Genomic DNA, 16,955 nt, shown 5'->3' with positions numbered 1-16,955 from the left:
GGACAGGAGAGAGTAAAGAGCATGGATGGTTATCAAGCAGGATTTAGAGGAGTTCTGTTTTAAAGAAAACCTACAAATAAATGTCTATAACCAAAATGCAGCAGATGGGGAAAAACAGCTGGTTTTGAGAGAGATAGGAAAGGAGGGCATGGGGGATCCCAGGCACAAGAAGATGAAACACAGTGAAACATAACACAAACACAGGCAACCATACTAATATACATGTTAATTGTCAAACTGAACTCTATGAACAATTGTACCTCTTTCTCTTCTGTGTCAAGTCTAACCATCCTAAGAACATCTGCAGTCTTTGTTTGCCTCCTGGGGTTTTTAAACCCTAAAGCAGGAATAAAGGTGATCTGGGATGGTTTTACCTGCAGGCTTGGGAGGGGAGTTAGTGGATCTCAAAGTAACTTACTTTGCCTAGTGTTGACTAGAGTTTCAGTTCATAGAGGGAAATAATCCATGAAACCAACAATAGAGGGACGTGTCATAAGCAGGCTGATCTCTCCCAGGTGAGTCATCCCCACCCTGCCCCATCTACCCTAAACCTGCTTGAACCTGGTCCCACCTCAAACATAAAGGTCAATGTGGGCTGGACACTGTGCCTCACACCTGTAATCCCAGCACTTTGCAAGGCCGAGGCGAGAGGATCGTTTGGCCCTAGAGTTCGAGATCAGCCTGGGCAACATGGCGAAACTCTATCTAGACAAAAAACACAAAAAGTTACCCAGATGTGGGCCGGGTGCAGTGGCTCACGCCTGTAATCCCAGCACTTTGGAAGGCTGAGGCGGGTGGATCACGAGGTCAGGAGATCGAGACCATCCTGGCCAACAAAGTGAAACTCCATCTCTACTAAAATACAAAAATTAGCTGGGCATGGTGGCGCGTGCCTGTAATCCCAGCTACTCAGGAGGCTGAGGCAGGAGAATTGCTTGAACCAGGGAGTCAGAGGTTGCAGTGAGCTGAGATTGCGCCACAGTACTTCAGCCTGGTGACAGAATGAGACTCCGTCTCAAAAAGAAAAAAAAAGAAAAAAAAAGTTATCCAGGTGTGGTGTTGTGCGCCTGTAATCCCAGCTACTCAGGAAGCTGAACCGGGAGGATTGTTTGAGCTCAGGAGGTCAAGGCTGCAGTGAGCGGTGATCGCACCACTGCATTCCAGCCTGGGTGACAAACTGAGACCCTGTCTCAAAAAAAAGTCAATGTGTGAAAACAAGGGAAAATGTTTATAAAGTTAGGTCAAGTTTAAAAAGCTAGCTGGCACATTTAAGATTCTATGCTATACTTATGGATAAAGTCTAGAAAAGGCAATCTGAAACGATGTATGTATCATGAGAATACAGTGCTTTTTTAAGCATAATTTGATGTCACTGTTTTTTTTTTTTAAACAAACTTAACATAATTTTTGAAAATATACCAGAAAGACCCAACTATTCGTGACGCCAGGAGTTTGAGACCAGCTTGGGCAATATAGCAAGACCCCTGTGTCTAAAAATTTTTTTTAATTTGCTGGGCTTGGTAGTGAGCTATAATTGTACCACTGAACTCAAGTAGCCTGGGTGGCAGAGGGAAAACCTGTCTCATTAAAAAAAAAAAAAAAAAAAATGCAAAAAAGAAAGTGATCAAATTTCAGTCCTTAATTGCTCCCTGCCCTCCCTCCCCCAATTTATGTATCTTTAGTCTGTAGCTCAGTGCCTGGCACACAGTAGGCATTGTTTCTCTCAATGTATAACAGGTACTGCAAGCCAACTATGGGCCAGCTGAGCTGAACAGATGACATGCTTAGGTTGATAAGCCTTGTTCTGTAGACAAGTGCAAGAGTCATACCCTTGAAACCACATGTAAAATGTAGACAGTATTCAGCTTTAGGAAAATAGTCCATTAATTTGATCAGCCTTTCAAAAGAATCTATGATTTCCAGGAAAGGACAGAACTACGGCAGTGGTCTGACCCTCAGCAGATTTAATCCTACTTTTGCAGAGTTAAGGAGACTGGCAGGCTTTTTCCTTACTACTGCCATCAGTTTCAGGCAGGCCACCAACAATAAGTAAAAACACTGGCAACACCAAATCCTCTAACCTTCCCTTTTCTTGTAAAGATGAGATGAGATAAACCATCTCATCAGCGTTTTGATATTTCACTCAAAACATTATTGACACAAGGCAATAACCCAGTGAACATTCGTTAAATCAATTCCTAAAGCAATCCGCCCAGTGCCTGTAATAAACAGTTATAATTTTAAAACAGAACTCATCCTCTGGAAAGGAACGAGAGGGGAGACATCCTTGTGAGCCCCATCTATGCGGCTGTCCCGTTATTCCAGGAATGACGTTGGGATTCGAGTTAGTTTCTGAATGATGACTATTAGGTTAAAACTTTCTCAGTGTGACTGTGAACACATCTAGGCCATCAAAGATGCTGGGGAGGTTTTCTGTAAAGAAGTCCTCCTGTGGGTGTAAATATGGCCCACAAACTATCAATTCCTAGGAACCTCAAAGGGGTCACAGAATAGAGGGTGGTCTTACGGAGAATGTTTGTTCTGCAATTAGTAAGAGGTACAGGGGCCTTAGTGATCCTTTTAAATTTAAGTCAACAATCATTAAATCCGAGTCCCCCTATGCACTGAACATTTCTGCTTACTTAAATTGCAGTGCATAAATCGGCTATAAAAGGAGGGATTATATCAACTATAAAATTCAAAAGTCACAACCAGGGGAGTGGGAAAAGTGACTGTGATTAAAAGGTGTTTGGAGGGTAGGGGTGGGCTGGCTCAGTCCTTCTTTTATCCTGTGTCCTTTGAAGATGAAAACTAATCAGTTTTTTCCTGGCCTTTAAGCTATCAAGGTTTAAAAAAAAAAAAGTCTGAAAAAAATAAACAAATGGGACCCACAATCTACCTTCAAATGATTTGGGGGTGAAATACTCTACTTTAGGCCCTCAAATATTTCTTGATGATAAAAATGTATGTCAGCTACTTCAATTAGTAACTCCTGATCCACTACTAGGTTGGGGTGGGGAACTCCATAAGCTTACCACTTGGTAAGAGGTAAAAGAAAGCTTGGGAAGGTAAGAGAATTAAGTGCTGTCTATACAATTCTAATTTTAGGTCTAGAAAAAGCAGAGATTAGTGGACTGGGGTAGTGTAAGAGGAAGGGTATGGAGGTGGAGGCTGGAGGGAGCTGATACCCAGGAAGTACCACAAGAAGCCCAGGAGCCAGGTCCTGCTGAAGGGCAGGGGCCTCATTACAGAGGGTGTGTGTGGAGTGGGCAAATTACAGGAGCTGGGAGAGTTGGGGTTGGGTCTGAGGCAGTAGGGGGTGTAGGCTGAGAAAAGTGATGTAAGAGTTTTAAGAAAACCTGTTTGAACATGGTATGGGATTGCAGGGGAGGGAGATCTGCCTACAAACGGGAACAAAGGGAATAGGGAGGGAAAGTTAAACCTGAACAACTTTCAAAGGGGAGGCAGGTGGGGTAGACAATGGAAAGGGCAGAAAGGAAGAGAGTCGCTCTGGCCACAGGCAAGTGTCCTGGGGCACTAAATGGTGCTTGGGAAGAAGTTTTAGATTGTTAGGGGGGTTAGGCTACATTCTTTTGCAGAGATTCTTGAATGTGAAGAAATGGAAAGGGATCCAGAAGGTCTTGGTCCTGGTGGGATTCATACCCTGAAGAATGCACGTGGGATGAATCCCTCCACAGAGAAGTCAGGCATGAGCCGGCTGATGATGTTCAGGGATAAGCAGGGTCACTGATGAGAACATGAAAACACCCCTGGTAGGGCACAGGCACAGCAACAGGGGCTGGCAAGGATGAGGTCCCCAGGAGGCAGGAATCCAGACAAATGTGAAGGCATTAGCAGCGAGTGGTAGAGCCCTCTTCTGGAGTCAGGAGGGATGAAAGAGCAAAGAGGAACAGTGGAGAGGGAGCACAAGAGAACTCGTAAGTTGGATTTTTTTTTTTTTTTTTCCAAAGAGACAGACAGAGTCTTGCTCTGTCACCCAGGTTGGAGTATGGCTCACTGCAGCCCTGACTTTCCAGGATCAAGCAACCCTCCGACCTCAGCTTCTCAAATGCTGGGACCACAGGTGCGCACCACCACACCATGCTAACTTTATTATTTTTTTTGGAGAGACGGAGTCTCACTATGTTGCCCAGGCTGGTCTCGAACTCCTGGGCTCGAGCGATCCACCTGCTTCAGCCTCTCAAAGTGCTGGGATTAGAGGCATGAACCACTGTGCCTGGCCCATGGTCACACAGGGTACATGTGCACACAGTAGGCACTCGATTTTTTTTTTTTTTTTGAGATGGAGTCTTACTCTGTTGCCCAGGCTGGAGTGCAGCTGCACGATCTCGGCTCACTACAACCTCCACCTCCCGGGTTCAAGCAATTCTTGTGCCTCAGCGTCCTAAGTGGCTGGGACTACAGGCACGCCCCACCACACCTGGCTAAGTTTTTGTATTTTTGGTAGAGACAGGGTTTCACCATGTTGCCTAGGCTGGTCTCCAACTTCCTGAACTCAAGCCATCTGCCTGCCTCTGCATCCCAAAGTGCTGGGATTTCAGACGTGAGCCACCGCGCCCAGCCAAATATTTTACTAATTAATTAGTCATCTCCAAAAAATGGGCAGTCGGGTCTTATACTATGAGTAAGAAGAAGAGAAAAGAAGAGCTGATGGATTAAGGAGCAAAGGACCCCAGGGAGCTGGGGCAAGGCAGCCCAGCGGCAGTCAGACAGACAAAGTCCTCCCCAACAGCCAGGGACGACGAAGCTGAACAGAGGGGCAGCTCTTGGTCAGCTTTGGCATTTAAGACCATGTGATCTCAAGGTGCTCTTGAACAAGAATGGGTACACAGGAGCAGCCAAGTGGCACTCTGGAACCCTCTCCTCCTTCTCAGGGTAGGTACAGCATCCTGTTTCCTACACTGGATGGCTGGCTAAGGAGAAGGAAGGAAAACTAAGATTGTCTTATTTCAAAGGGCTGCAACTATATTCCAGCTGTTACAGGCAAGCCTGTTATGTTTCTTCCAACGGATGCCCAATTCACACACATAGCTGCTCTCCTCAAGAATAAACAAGTGGATTCTATATACAAATACCAAGGGCACCAGGTCTCCAAAAGGAGAAAAAATTTGCTTTACAAATGTCCAACCCAAAATGGCTTTCACATTTTTTTCAGGGTGAATTTTGCAGCTCTAACGCAGATGTGGCTCAGTGCGGAAGGTGGCTGGGAGAGCCACAAGGGACTGGCTGGTGTTCCCTCTTAAGAGGCAAAAAGCACACCAAGGGCACAGTGTTCCCTGTCCTTCCTCACAGGTTAGATTGGTCTGAGCAAATCTGTGATTCAATTAGTGTGAGTTCAGTTGCTCTTTTTTAGGTCAGTTCTTTCTTTTGTTTAGATTTGACTCGAGATTTACTTCAATTATCTACACCTCTGCTGAAGTACCTAAGCAAATTAAACCATTTAAAGTGATGAAGGGAAAGGAAGTGGACGGAGCTTTAAAACAACTTATGCAAATAATTTCCTCCCTCTCCCACCTCTGTTCCCTTCAATTACTAAACTCCAAGACAAGCAACTGCTTCTCAAACGAAAAAAATCTAGACTCTTAAGTGTGAATGAGAAAAAACCCCGTGGTTAAGCCCTGGCTTGCAGAAAACTAAAAATTTCAGCAAATCTGGAATGAAATGTTACTTTCTGAGTTATACAAAGCTTAGCAGCTGTTCCCAGCCAACATGAAACCCGAAAGGGGTGATGCTATCTTTATCTTCTACCTAGAGTTAAAGCCGGTACTGTCCAGGACAGAGCTGCCAAGGAGCTGTCTCAGTTCTAGTCTGCTGAACACAAAAGACAAAAAAGCCAAGGGAATACATGGGCCAGCAAAGGACACCTAAACAACAACAAATAATAGGCCCACCTGGAAGAAAGAAAATGCAGTTAATAATTAAAAAATTTAAAAGGATGCAAGTTCTTAATGTCACTTGGAAAATCCTTTTCAATCAGTTCAAAATTCAAAAGATTAAATCACATCTAACTCTATCTGGATTTCCCAAGTGCAAGGGGAGGAAACTATTTTATCAGGTTTCTTGGAAGGGAAAACACATTTTCTCTATTAAAACTTAAGTCCTGGCCGGATGCTGTGGCTCCCGCCTGTAATCCCAGCACCTTGGGAGGCTGAGGCAGGCCAATCACCTGAGGTCAGGAGTTCGAGACTAGCCAGGCCAACAGGGTGAAACCCTGTCTCTACCAAAAATATGAAAATTAGCTGGGTGTGGTGGCACATGCCTATAATCCCAGCCACTCGGGAGGCTGAGTGAGGCAGGAGAATCGCTTAAACCCGGGAGACGGAAGTTGCAGTGAGCCAAGATCGCGCCACTGCACTCCAGCCTGGGCAACAGAGCAAAGCTCTGTCTCAGACAAACAAACAAACAAAACAAAACAAAACTGAAGTCCAGCTCATAAAGACTTCATAGAAACCTTCTTCAGACCACCTGATGGAATCAGGCCTCAGATGAGCATCTCAGGGCAGGCAGATGGATGATGGAAAAAGACCAAAGAAGAATCAAAAGGGAGGGTGATGAGAACAGGGCCTTTCTTCTCATAAGCCTGAAAATTACACACAGGTTAACTGAAGAAAATATTCTTCTAGTGCGACTGAACTATCTCCCTCTGAGAAACCACTTCCCACTAGGCCCCTTCGTTCCGCCCCTAACAACCCCGTTCTATTTATTGTTCAGTTTTAAATGACTGGGCAGCTGCTGCCTAGCCATGCCCCTCTAGTATTGACCAACACTGTCACCAGCCCCCCCCACATGTAAACCACCAACGAATGAAGCTCGTGGTAAGGGGGCTTAACTTGGAATGTGAACTGTCACCAGCACACCACACTTCCTGCGAACTCTGACAGACTGTCTCCATTCAAGAAAAAATGAAAAGACTACCTTAAGGCCTGGTGGGTAACCACCCAAAGATGAACAAGCGGAATTGCATGGTAGTTAAGGAGTAGGCTCTGGAACCACATCGCAAATCCTGCCTCTACCACTTGCCAGCAGTGGTAAGTGGCCTGACCCTTAGACAGTTAGGGAACCTCTCAGTTCTGCAATTTCCTCATCTGTGAGATGGAGACAATAATAATACTGAAATCATATGACTGTTGTGAGAAATAGATTAGTCAAATCTATAAAGTGCTAAAACCTGTCTGGCACACATGATACCATCCCTCAGTGCTTTTTATTATCATATACATGCTCACACCTGAGCACACATACTGTACGTTCACATTAGCAAGTGTCTATTAGTCCTTCACGTCCCCAGTGATGAGTTCAACAGGTGCTACAAACATTGTACTCCCACTGGGCAGTCATTTTCAAACTTTAGTATGCACCTGGAGAGCTTATAACAGATTTCTGGGCCCCACCTCCACATTTCTGATTCAGCAGGGCTGGAGTGGGGCCTAGGAATCTGTGTTTCTAACAAGTTCCCAGGTGATGCTAATGCTGCTTGTCTGGGGACCACACTTTGAGAACCAAAGTGTCATTATGTTCTAGGCTTCAGGCCTAAGCTTCATCTAGTTTATGTGCATAGAGAACCTTATGGAGATGAAATGGAAAAGGAGAATAAAGCAAAGATGCTCACTGCTCAAAGAATATCCACATATTCTTCCATATTTCCTGGCAACCGTATACCTTTGTGGTCAGGCAGGTCACATGACTAGTCCTGGCCAATGAGCTGTGAGCACAAGTACCAGCCATCACTTCCAGACTGCAGCCTTTCAAAGTCGGTATGTAACCCACTAGCTCTTTCCTTGTGGTGGCAACCTGGAAGCATGTGTAATGACAGAGTAGCTATAAGACAAGAGCAGCCTGGATCCCTGGGTTACCACTTGTAAGGGAGCTATACTAGAGAGCTGCCAGACCTGCAGAGGATTCTATACCAACAAGCAACGGCATTTTATGGGTTGAGCCACTGGGATTTCAGGGTTTGTTTGATACTTCAACACAGCTTCGCTTAGCCTGACTTCATTATAAAGAGGATGCCCACATCATCAGTCTTAAGCCCAAGCTATCAAACAGATCTGAGATATTTTATAAAATCAGCCAGAATTTCTACCCTACTCTCATTCACTTCTCTTCACCAAAATAGATGAACTGTTTTTAACTTATTTTGGGTCTGTTTCTCACTAACTAAAAAAATTATTTACTGCAACATGATTATGTACTAGTTGCTAATAACTTAGAAAGCTCAGTCCGCTAAAATGTATTAAAAATGTGAAAAGTAAATACATTGGAGGATTTGTGTGTGTGTGTGTGTGTGTGTGTGTGTATACCACTACTGGAATCCCTTGACTTTAATTCAGTAGGGAGGAGCAAGAGTAAAGGGTTTCAATTTTATTTATGTAATCACGTGTGGACTGATAACTTGTTTTGCCAAAATAGGAGAAAGTGATCTCTTTAAGGGCATCAGAATTTAACCACAAAGCTACTTAAAAAAAAAAAAAAAATAGTTCTACTAATCTAGGAACATTTTGCAGTTTAACATGTAGGTAATGAGCTGTCAACAGTATACAACTTACCAGACTGTGGAATGAAACATTAAAAATATTTTCCTCAAAAAAAAAAAAAAAACCTCTCACAAAGATTAATACCTCCTTCACTGTCACACACACACCAAAACACATTACAATCCAGAACACCTCAATTAACAACTTAAGACTACAAAATTCATGAAATACACAAAATTAAAAGAATTGGGGAGAGGGAACTAAGAAGTATGTAAGAGAATCGCATAGGACCTTTCAGGTCTGCAGAGCAAAGCAGCACTTCTTTGGAGGGCTATCTTTTAGTGGGATTGACAACTAATCTCAAAGGTGGTGGAATTTCCTGCTAGAATTCTCTCTAGCACTTTCTACAGAGAGCACTGGAACAACTCCTTTGTGTACACACACACATTTTAAAAACTCACTTGCTAAGGAGCTCAGTGACTTCTGCTTCCCACTTAGCACTGGCAAAGCTAAGCACTGGGATGAAGGGACCCTGCTGCTCCTGGCCTTCTCAAGTTCATAGGCCCCTCCAGTGCCTCCTTCTCTGGGTGTGTCACATTCCATCTCTTTAGGTACTTCCATGTGGCCAAAAAGGAAAGGAAAAAAAAAGGTAAACACTCCTGTGATGCATTTGGTCACATTTATAGCTCAGCTGTAAAATCAAACTTGAGAATAAAAAGGCCCCAGTGCTAAAGGCTGAATTTCTTTCATATGTTTCATAGCTATTCAGCAACTGTTGGGTTTTTTGGTGAGTGGATTATTTTCTTCATTTTTGTCTTTCAGGAGACATAAAAAAAGTCAATTAACAATAATGAAAACCTGAAGATCTAACATTAGTGAAGGTCTATTTTTAAAATCATGTAATACACCACTTATAAGAAATTAGAGAGACCAAGAAAGTCATCATGTACACCCTAAAACAGGATTATTTCTGTACTTTTCATAAGGAGCTAACACTGAGAGAGGTTCCCGTAGGATATTGGAAACAACAGGAATAATGTGCAATTAGATACCAAGTGGACTTATACACACAGCTAAAAAACTCAGCATCACATCTTACTATCACTCTCCCATAAAGCCCCAGAACTCCCTATTATTTAGCAAGGTGATTTTCTAAAACTCATAATGCATCCTCAAATCAATGTCCTTGTGTGTGTACCTACAAGGGAAATATAATGAGAATATCCAACGTTTTGAAAACGAAAGCCATCTAAAAGTGATTTCACATAGTTTCTGTGATTTCACTTGCTTGGTTTATTTCTCCCCCATAGTCCTGTTCATCACAAGAGACACTCAAACTATAAGTAAATTCCTGGGAGCTTATAAATGATATGCTTTATACAGCCAAAATGTCCAAAAAGATTTGTGGTTTCAGACTTTTACACACTGTTCCCGTGTCAGTAATTGATTTGTGAGAACTTAACAAGATGATCTCTGCTCCTAGCCTCAACCTGGCAAGGCCACCTTCTCCCTGACCCTGCAGGCAACTGCAGTGTGTGCTCAGCAGTGGGGCTGCTGCCCATTGGCCTCACTAATGTTACCTCCCCTTTAAGTTCTACCAACTTGCACCTAAATCTCAGCCCATTCAAGTGTCATGTGCCTGCAATGTGCAACATCTATGCAGATGTTAAGGCCATGACCAAAACCAGTTCTCAGCGAAATGACTCCCAAGCCAGCACACCCCAAGCACTTTGAAGTCCCTGTTCTGCGTGGACTCCATAGCACAGAGGTTGCCAGGGCCTGCTGCTCCTGGGGGCTGGTTTGTAGATCATATGACTGCTGAAATCCCTTAGATAAAAGCAGGCATTGTCCACTTTTCCTTGAAATCTTGAAATCCTGGATAAGACCAGCAATCAAGTAACATTTCAATCCTCCAACAACCTTAAATCAATTGATCAAATTCTTCTCTTTGGGCCTCAGCTCCCCCCTTATACATAATACAATGTCTAGTAAAAGCAATTTTAGTCAGTGTTTAAAGCAGACTGATTGCATTTATATTAAATAAAAGATAGGATTATGTGAAGGGGGCAAAGCTTTTAAAACAAACAATGAACCACCCAACAAATTTCCGCAGTATCTTTAAACTGCTCTGGAAGCATCAAGAGTATTAAATGAAAGCAGCTCCCTTCCCTCCTTCTCCATGTTCAGCCTCCAGCCGCACGGATGAGTTCTCTGTGCCTATGACTGATGCATGGAGGCTGATCTCCGGGCGGCCAGCAGCTGTTCAAATCCACGCCTGGATGCTTCGCTCACTGCACCTCCTGGCTCCACCACCCCAACCTCTCAACATGTGTCCTTGAGGCTCCGCCTACCCGGCGGATGTTACAAGCACACCATCTCAAATGCAGTCGCCATTGCAACAGGCTGCAGGTCGCTTATCACAAGGCACCGAAGACAAGCTCTTCCACCCTCGGCCACATCTCTCCTGCAAGCCCCCTCTGTGCCGTCCCCACCCTGAAACAGTCAGCACACAGACCTGCCACTTGCTTCCTGGGAAGTCCTGGTTTTTCTTACTTTTCCATCTGCCCTGAGCATCTAACAGTCAGACAACGAATTCCTATTTCTGGTATGCAATTCAAGAAACAGAAATTAGTGGCATTTCCCTTGCCTGACAGTATGACCAATGTCTATACAACAAGAGAATACTTTCTACCTTCAGCATAGCAATCAGGAGGTATAGCTGCCATGCATATGCACAACTATAGTTTAATTTCAAAACTAATTAAAATTTCAAAGGGAACAATTTCTCTTATGGAGAAAAAACCCAAAACACACAAAAACCCTATCTGAATCAGGAACAGAAAAATTTATACCAACCTATATATGTTAACCATGCGTTACAGCAAACCTAAGTGCACAGAAGACTTAAATTCAGTAGTATTAAAAGCTAATATGACAATGTTTCAAATGTATCTATCTATTAATCTGATTATTAAAACCTGGGTCCAGCAATGCTCCACACTTATGTATATAATATCAAACCACTTGAGAACCAGTAGCAGGTATTAGCAACTCTGGGGAGTTTTCAACCCTGGGATTTCCATGAAAATGTCCATTAATATATAACAAGGCCAAGAAAGAGTCTGGTATAGCACCATGGAGTGCTAAAGTGTTCTCTACCTATAAAATGGAACTACTGAGAAGAATAAAATTAGCAAATAACCTTGAAAAAAGAATTAAAAAAAAAAAAAAAACCAACCAGGCCAGGCGCAGTGGCCCACGCCTATAATCCCAGCACTTTGGGAGGCCGAGGTGTGTGGATCACCTGAGGTTAGGAGTTTGAGACCAGCCTGGCCAACATGGTGAAACCCCGTCTCTACTAAAAATACAAAAATTAGCCAGGCGTGGTGGTGCACACCTGTAATCCCAGCTACTCAGGAGGCTGAGGCAGGAGAATCGCTTGAACCTGGGAGGTGCCAGGTTGCAGTGAGCCGAGATTGCGCCACTGGACTCCAGCCTAGGTGACCAGAGCGAAACTCTGTCTCAACAAAAAACAAAAAACAAACAAAACCCAAAACCTAATAATTTCTGCTGAGTAAATACCTTTTATTTTCCAAGTTAGGATTATTCCTCATGGCCAAAAAGCCACGTGGACACTATTCCAGGTGAGTTGTTCAATTCTGGGCACAGACATGAATTGTGGAAGAACACTGGGTAAAATGAAGACAAACTCATAAAAACAGAACAAGTCACCTCTCAAGTCCATTCCAGCTCTAAAATTCTATGGTTTTTTACAGTAAGTCTTAGTTGAGGGCACTCCTTCCTTCCAATTCACCATTTGATGGTTTAAATTTAACTTGAGACTTCCTTTAAGTTCAGGATTCCTTTTCTACAGAGACTATGTTTTCCAGGATGTCTATGACTTCTCTGGTACCTAGGGATCTTTGGTATCATTTGCTTTTAAAAATCCATGACATTTTATATATTCTTTTGGTGATAAATATGCACAATTCACATTAGGAATACAGACAAATGGCCAGGCGCGGTGGCTCACAACTGTAATTCCAGCACTTTGGGAGGCCGAGGCGGGCAGATCACCTGAGGTCAGGAGTTTGAGACCAGCCTGACCAATATGGGGAAACCCCGACTCTACTAAAAATACAAAAATTAGCAGGGTGTGGTAGCACGCGCCTCTAGTCCCAGCTACTCGGGAGGCTGAGACAGGAGAATTGCTTGAACCTGGGAGGCAGAGGTTGCAGTGAGCCGAAATCATGCCATTGCACTCCATCCTGGGCAACAGAGCAAGACTCTGTCTCAAAAAATAAAGAGAATACAGACAACCTGGTATGGTATTTGGACATCATCTGAATCTGTTAATGAATAACTTTTTTTCTACAAATCTGGGCAAAATATATAATATTTTAGTATATGTCTGACTATACTGAAAGGTTTATTCTAACACGTCATGTTAACTCATGAAGCAGCTGCACATCACTGAGGGGGAAGGAAAGTATTCAGAAATTAATTTTCCATATAAAACTCCTGGGTGTCAATCATTCTAAAGTATCTTTCAAACTTCCCTGTTTCCTTAAGCATAGCATGGTGAATCAATGTATGATTAATTCAACCTTTTGTGGGGGTGACTCAGGATCATCACGATGAACAACTTACACTAGGCTGCCTCTGGAAACTAGTGACATACCCGCCCCCGCCACCCCCCCCCCCCGCCCTTTACTTTTGCCACTATACCACATGGCTCTGTTGGCCATGCTTGTTTTTCTCAATTGAAAATTTTCCTGAGATAATTGTGGATACACAGGCAGTTGTAAGAAATAACACAGAGGGCTCCTCTGTCCAGTCTGTGAAATTCCCCCAATGGGAATCCGCCATGCCGTTTGAATTCTTGTCTCATCCCCTAACATCTTTTCTGCTTGTTGTCAATGTGTCTCCTTCTGATGGCTTTTTTCCATCCCCAACATTGGCCTCAGAAATGTAGACTGGAAAATGTGAGACAAGGTGGCCAGGGCTGTATCTACAGTAAGAATAAATAGTGCTGAAGTGCAGGCCTAAAGGATCAATGGGAATGAAGGTAGGAGTGTTAGTACCAGGACTTCCTAACACCTTTGTGGCTTTGAAAACTTTATTTTACATACCTCTCCCCCCACGTATACCCTGCTGGCTCTCACTCACTCGCAAGCACATCGGCTGAATATTCTGGACCGAAGAATGCCAAATAAGCGACCTCTACATAAGCAATATACTACTTTTGAGTCAGCTAGCTAATCAACTGCTATATCCACAATGGTAATTGGCAATCCAGCAGTGTCCAGTGTCTTACTGTGAATACTGTCTACCAAGCCAATAATAGTTTGGAATGAATACACGCAGCTTAAAACACTAACTTTTTTTTTTTTTTCCTGAACTCACTGATGTTTCTGAGGAAGTTTTAACTTATCAATCACTGGTACTATGGAACAATTTAATTACCTAAGTTGAAGGAATGAAGTTATAAGAAAGATACAATGAAGAGCATTATGAATGTGCTTTAGAGACTTCAGTAAATAAGAAAACTGTCACTTTGTTCTCCTACTGCATTAGGAACTTCTCAAACAAAGAAGCTTGATGGAGGCAGACAGAGAGGGGCTTATCAGCTTAGGACACGGGAAGGATGGTACAATTAACTGTCACACAGTCAGATATAATTCACTCTGATGAGGCCAGAGAAAGAAAACAAGGCAAAGAAAGGGCTCATCTTGTCCCTTTACGTAATATCCAAATATCCCAGCACGGAAACCATCTTTTCCTCAAAGGTTATCTACACACGTGGCCTGAGAAGAAAGGCAGTAAGCCTTTGGGGAGTGGGGGAGAAGGAAGGAAAAGAAAACAGGAGGAGGAAAAAGGAAGACCTCTTATCTGAAGCACAAATGCCTCACGCTGCGCACTCCAAGCTGAAATGCAGTATGGTAGGTATTCTAGGGGGAAAAAAACAACTACATTTCTTTCCTACTACTGATTCCTCTCTGCTTCACAGACCCAGCTCGGCCAAGTGGAAAACGGCTGCCATGAGTTCTGCAGAAGCTGCATGTCCTGCCCTGGCAGTCTGAAGGTGAAGCAGGCTTCAGAGGTGGACAGCTCAGGGAGAATCCAGAGAGGACACAGAAAAGCACACCAGGGCACCTTCTCCACGAGCCACCCACAGTCCATTTTACAGGCTAGAGCTCACCCTCTCAAAGTTAGAAGGTGCTCCAAAAACAGCTGGAGACTGGAGACCATAAACTACAAAATGCATGTGATGTTAAGATACTAAGAAAAGTACGGTTTCATTCTAAAACAGATGCACACAGAGAATTGTTTCCTCTGCCATGACAATACAGTTCCTTAGCTTTCAGAGTGCCAGACAAACTAGAATCAGAAACATCTTCCACCCAGTGTGAAGATGGAAGGAAAAAGAGCTCCTTTTCCTCTCCCTCCCCCACCACCTCCTCCCCACCAAAAAAAAAAAAAAAAGAAGAAAGCCACGACACACCAGAAATAGCCTATGTGAGTCTGCTTCTAACAGCCAAAGGATGTGTGCACTATGAGCGGCTCCCTTGCAATGTGTGTTATAGTGAGCTCAAACATGACTATATATGGTATGTTTACGGAGTGAATGGACACAAACACGAAGCAGAACTTATATCAGACCCAAACTGGCTTTTAAAGAGCTCGGTTCCTCCACATTTATGGCCACAAGACGTCCCCTAAGTCAGAGCTAACTGTGGATACTTCCAGCAGTAATGTCTCCTGACTTGCTGGCACCGAGTTGCAGTGACTCCACCTCACTGCCCTCCCTGGCTGTCTGCGTGTGCACACACTTCCTTCTTCGTCCCCACCTCGCCTCCTCCCCTCCCATCTCCTGCTTTCCCCCTCTCAGGCCATCTACCCCCGGTCCCACAGAGACATAAATGCACATTCAAGAATGCTGCTGCTGAATGGGGCCTATGTTACATGACAGAGGGCACGGTAAGCGGGCCACAGACTGCTCTGGAAACAGATGGCAAGGCTGAGGCCCACAGCCGCTGCCGGCTTCTCACACAACAGGCTCCACAAAGTGTTTTATTCACATCCATGTTCTGCCTAGAAGGAAAGCCAGATACTGAACTGTGTGTGTGTCTATCTGTGTGTGTGTGTTGGTGGGGGGAGTATAGTCTGAAGATGTATTAAAGTCCTGGGGGGCGGTGGGGAGACGGTGCACAGAGCAGGAAGGAGAGGGATACAGAAAGGTGGCGTAGGGAGGTAGGGAAAGAGAGAGAGAGAAAGAGAGAGGAAGGCTTCATCACTGGCTTTAACAGTCTTGCCCAACCTGTTCTGCGGTATGTTCTGTTAACTCCTTTCTGGCAAATAGATGCAAACAGCAACCCCTTTCTTCCCTCTTCTTATCCCCACAGGCATAGGGGCAGCTACAGGCAGAGAAAAGTCCCAAAGAAAAAGACGGGGCCCATTACTGGCTGAAATAAACCCATAATTTTGGTCATCTAGTATGAGACTTCCACTATCAGCTACTGGGGCTGACATTTCACTGGAAACTACCAACCTCACAGGCCCTCTCCATCTCCCATCTCTCCTCCTGACCCTGCAAAATAGGTTAATCGAGGTTAGGTCCTCTAAAATAGATACATGGAAATTACGCTGAGCTAGGTCCAGTTTTCACGCACTTGAACAAAGCACTAAGGTAGAAGGAAGCATCAAGTTCTTTTCTTCTTCTTCTTCGGTTGACATTAGGCATTTACAGGGTTAATAAGGGCAGCCTGAAGACCAGAAATTTACCTGCTTAGCAACAGAAGCATCAGCTAAGCTGTACTGGTTGTTTTGATACAGGAAAAGCAGTTTCTACCTGGTGAAAATTCCTGGTGATGTTTCAGTTGCCATTTTAAGCAACACACATATTAATCACAGGTAGAAGCCAGCAAGAAACTACGGGAAAAGGAGAAAAGTCCAAGGAGACTTTGCTCAGTTGAAAGGTCCAGATCAAAACCAACCACCAAAACATGCGACCACACATGTAAACCTGCTCTGAAAATTACAACAGATCAGAGCTGAGAAAACTGCTCCTGGAAGCACTGACACACAAGCTCGTTTTCCCTCTAACTTGTTGTTTATGGCTGCTTTGTCTTCACATGGACCTTCAGGATTCTTCAGGTAGTGGAAAGAGTGGTTGTCTTTTTTAATCATAAAAAGACAGATCTTCCCCTCTACACAGTGAGACGAAGAAGAAAGCATGACTCTCACAAAAGATTACACTTTCCCCCCCCTTAACTATGTTTGTATGTCGCAATTTTATCAAAAATGCAGATGTAACCCAGGGCCTTCATAACCTCTCTGAAGGACAACAAATAAATATATCTACTTCAAAATTCAACTACAGAAAGCTTCTTCATTTTCAACAAGTGACTGTTTCATTTTTGGAAGCTCCAGGATACCAAGGCACATAGAGTTGGTTGC

General features: G+C 43.8%; 1 protein-coding gene across 15 annotated transcripts in view; it reads right to left on the bottom strand.

Annotated features, from left to right (window-relative positions):
* Positions 1-16,955, bottom strand: part of RREB1 (ras responsive element binding protein 1) — a 143,905-nt gene that overhangs the window by 89,655 nt on the left and 37,295 nt on the right. Inside the window, exon 1 of one of the 15 annotated variants that reach the window (XM_009450454.5) lies at positions 8,957-9,109. The exons of 13 other annotated variants lie outside the window; for them this stretch is intronic. The gene's annotated coding sequence lies outside the window, so the exon portion shown is untranslated. Of the gene's footprint in view, positions 1-260; positions 436-8,956; positions 9,110-16,955 lie in introns of those variants that run through there. One more of the 15 variants, XM_016954865.4, reaches the window with a different exon arrangement.

Source organism: Pan troglodytes, chromosome 5 (assembly GCF_028858775.2).
Source record: "Pan troglodytes isolate AG18354 chromosome 5, NHGRI_mPanTro3-v2.0_pri, whole genome shotgun sequence".
Classification (NCBI taxonomy): domain Eukaryota; kingdom Metazoa; phylum Chordata; class Mammalia; order Primates; family Hominidae; genus Pan; species Pan troglodytes.
Note: the sequence above shows the minus strand (reverse complement) of the source record. Positions and strands in the feature narration are given on the sequence as shown.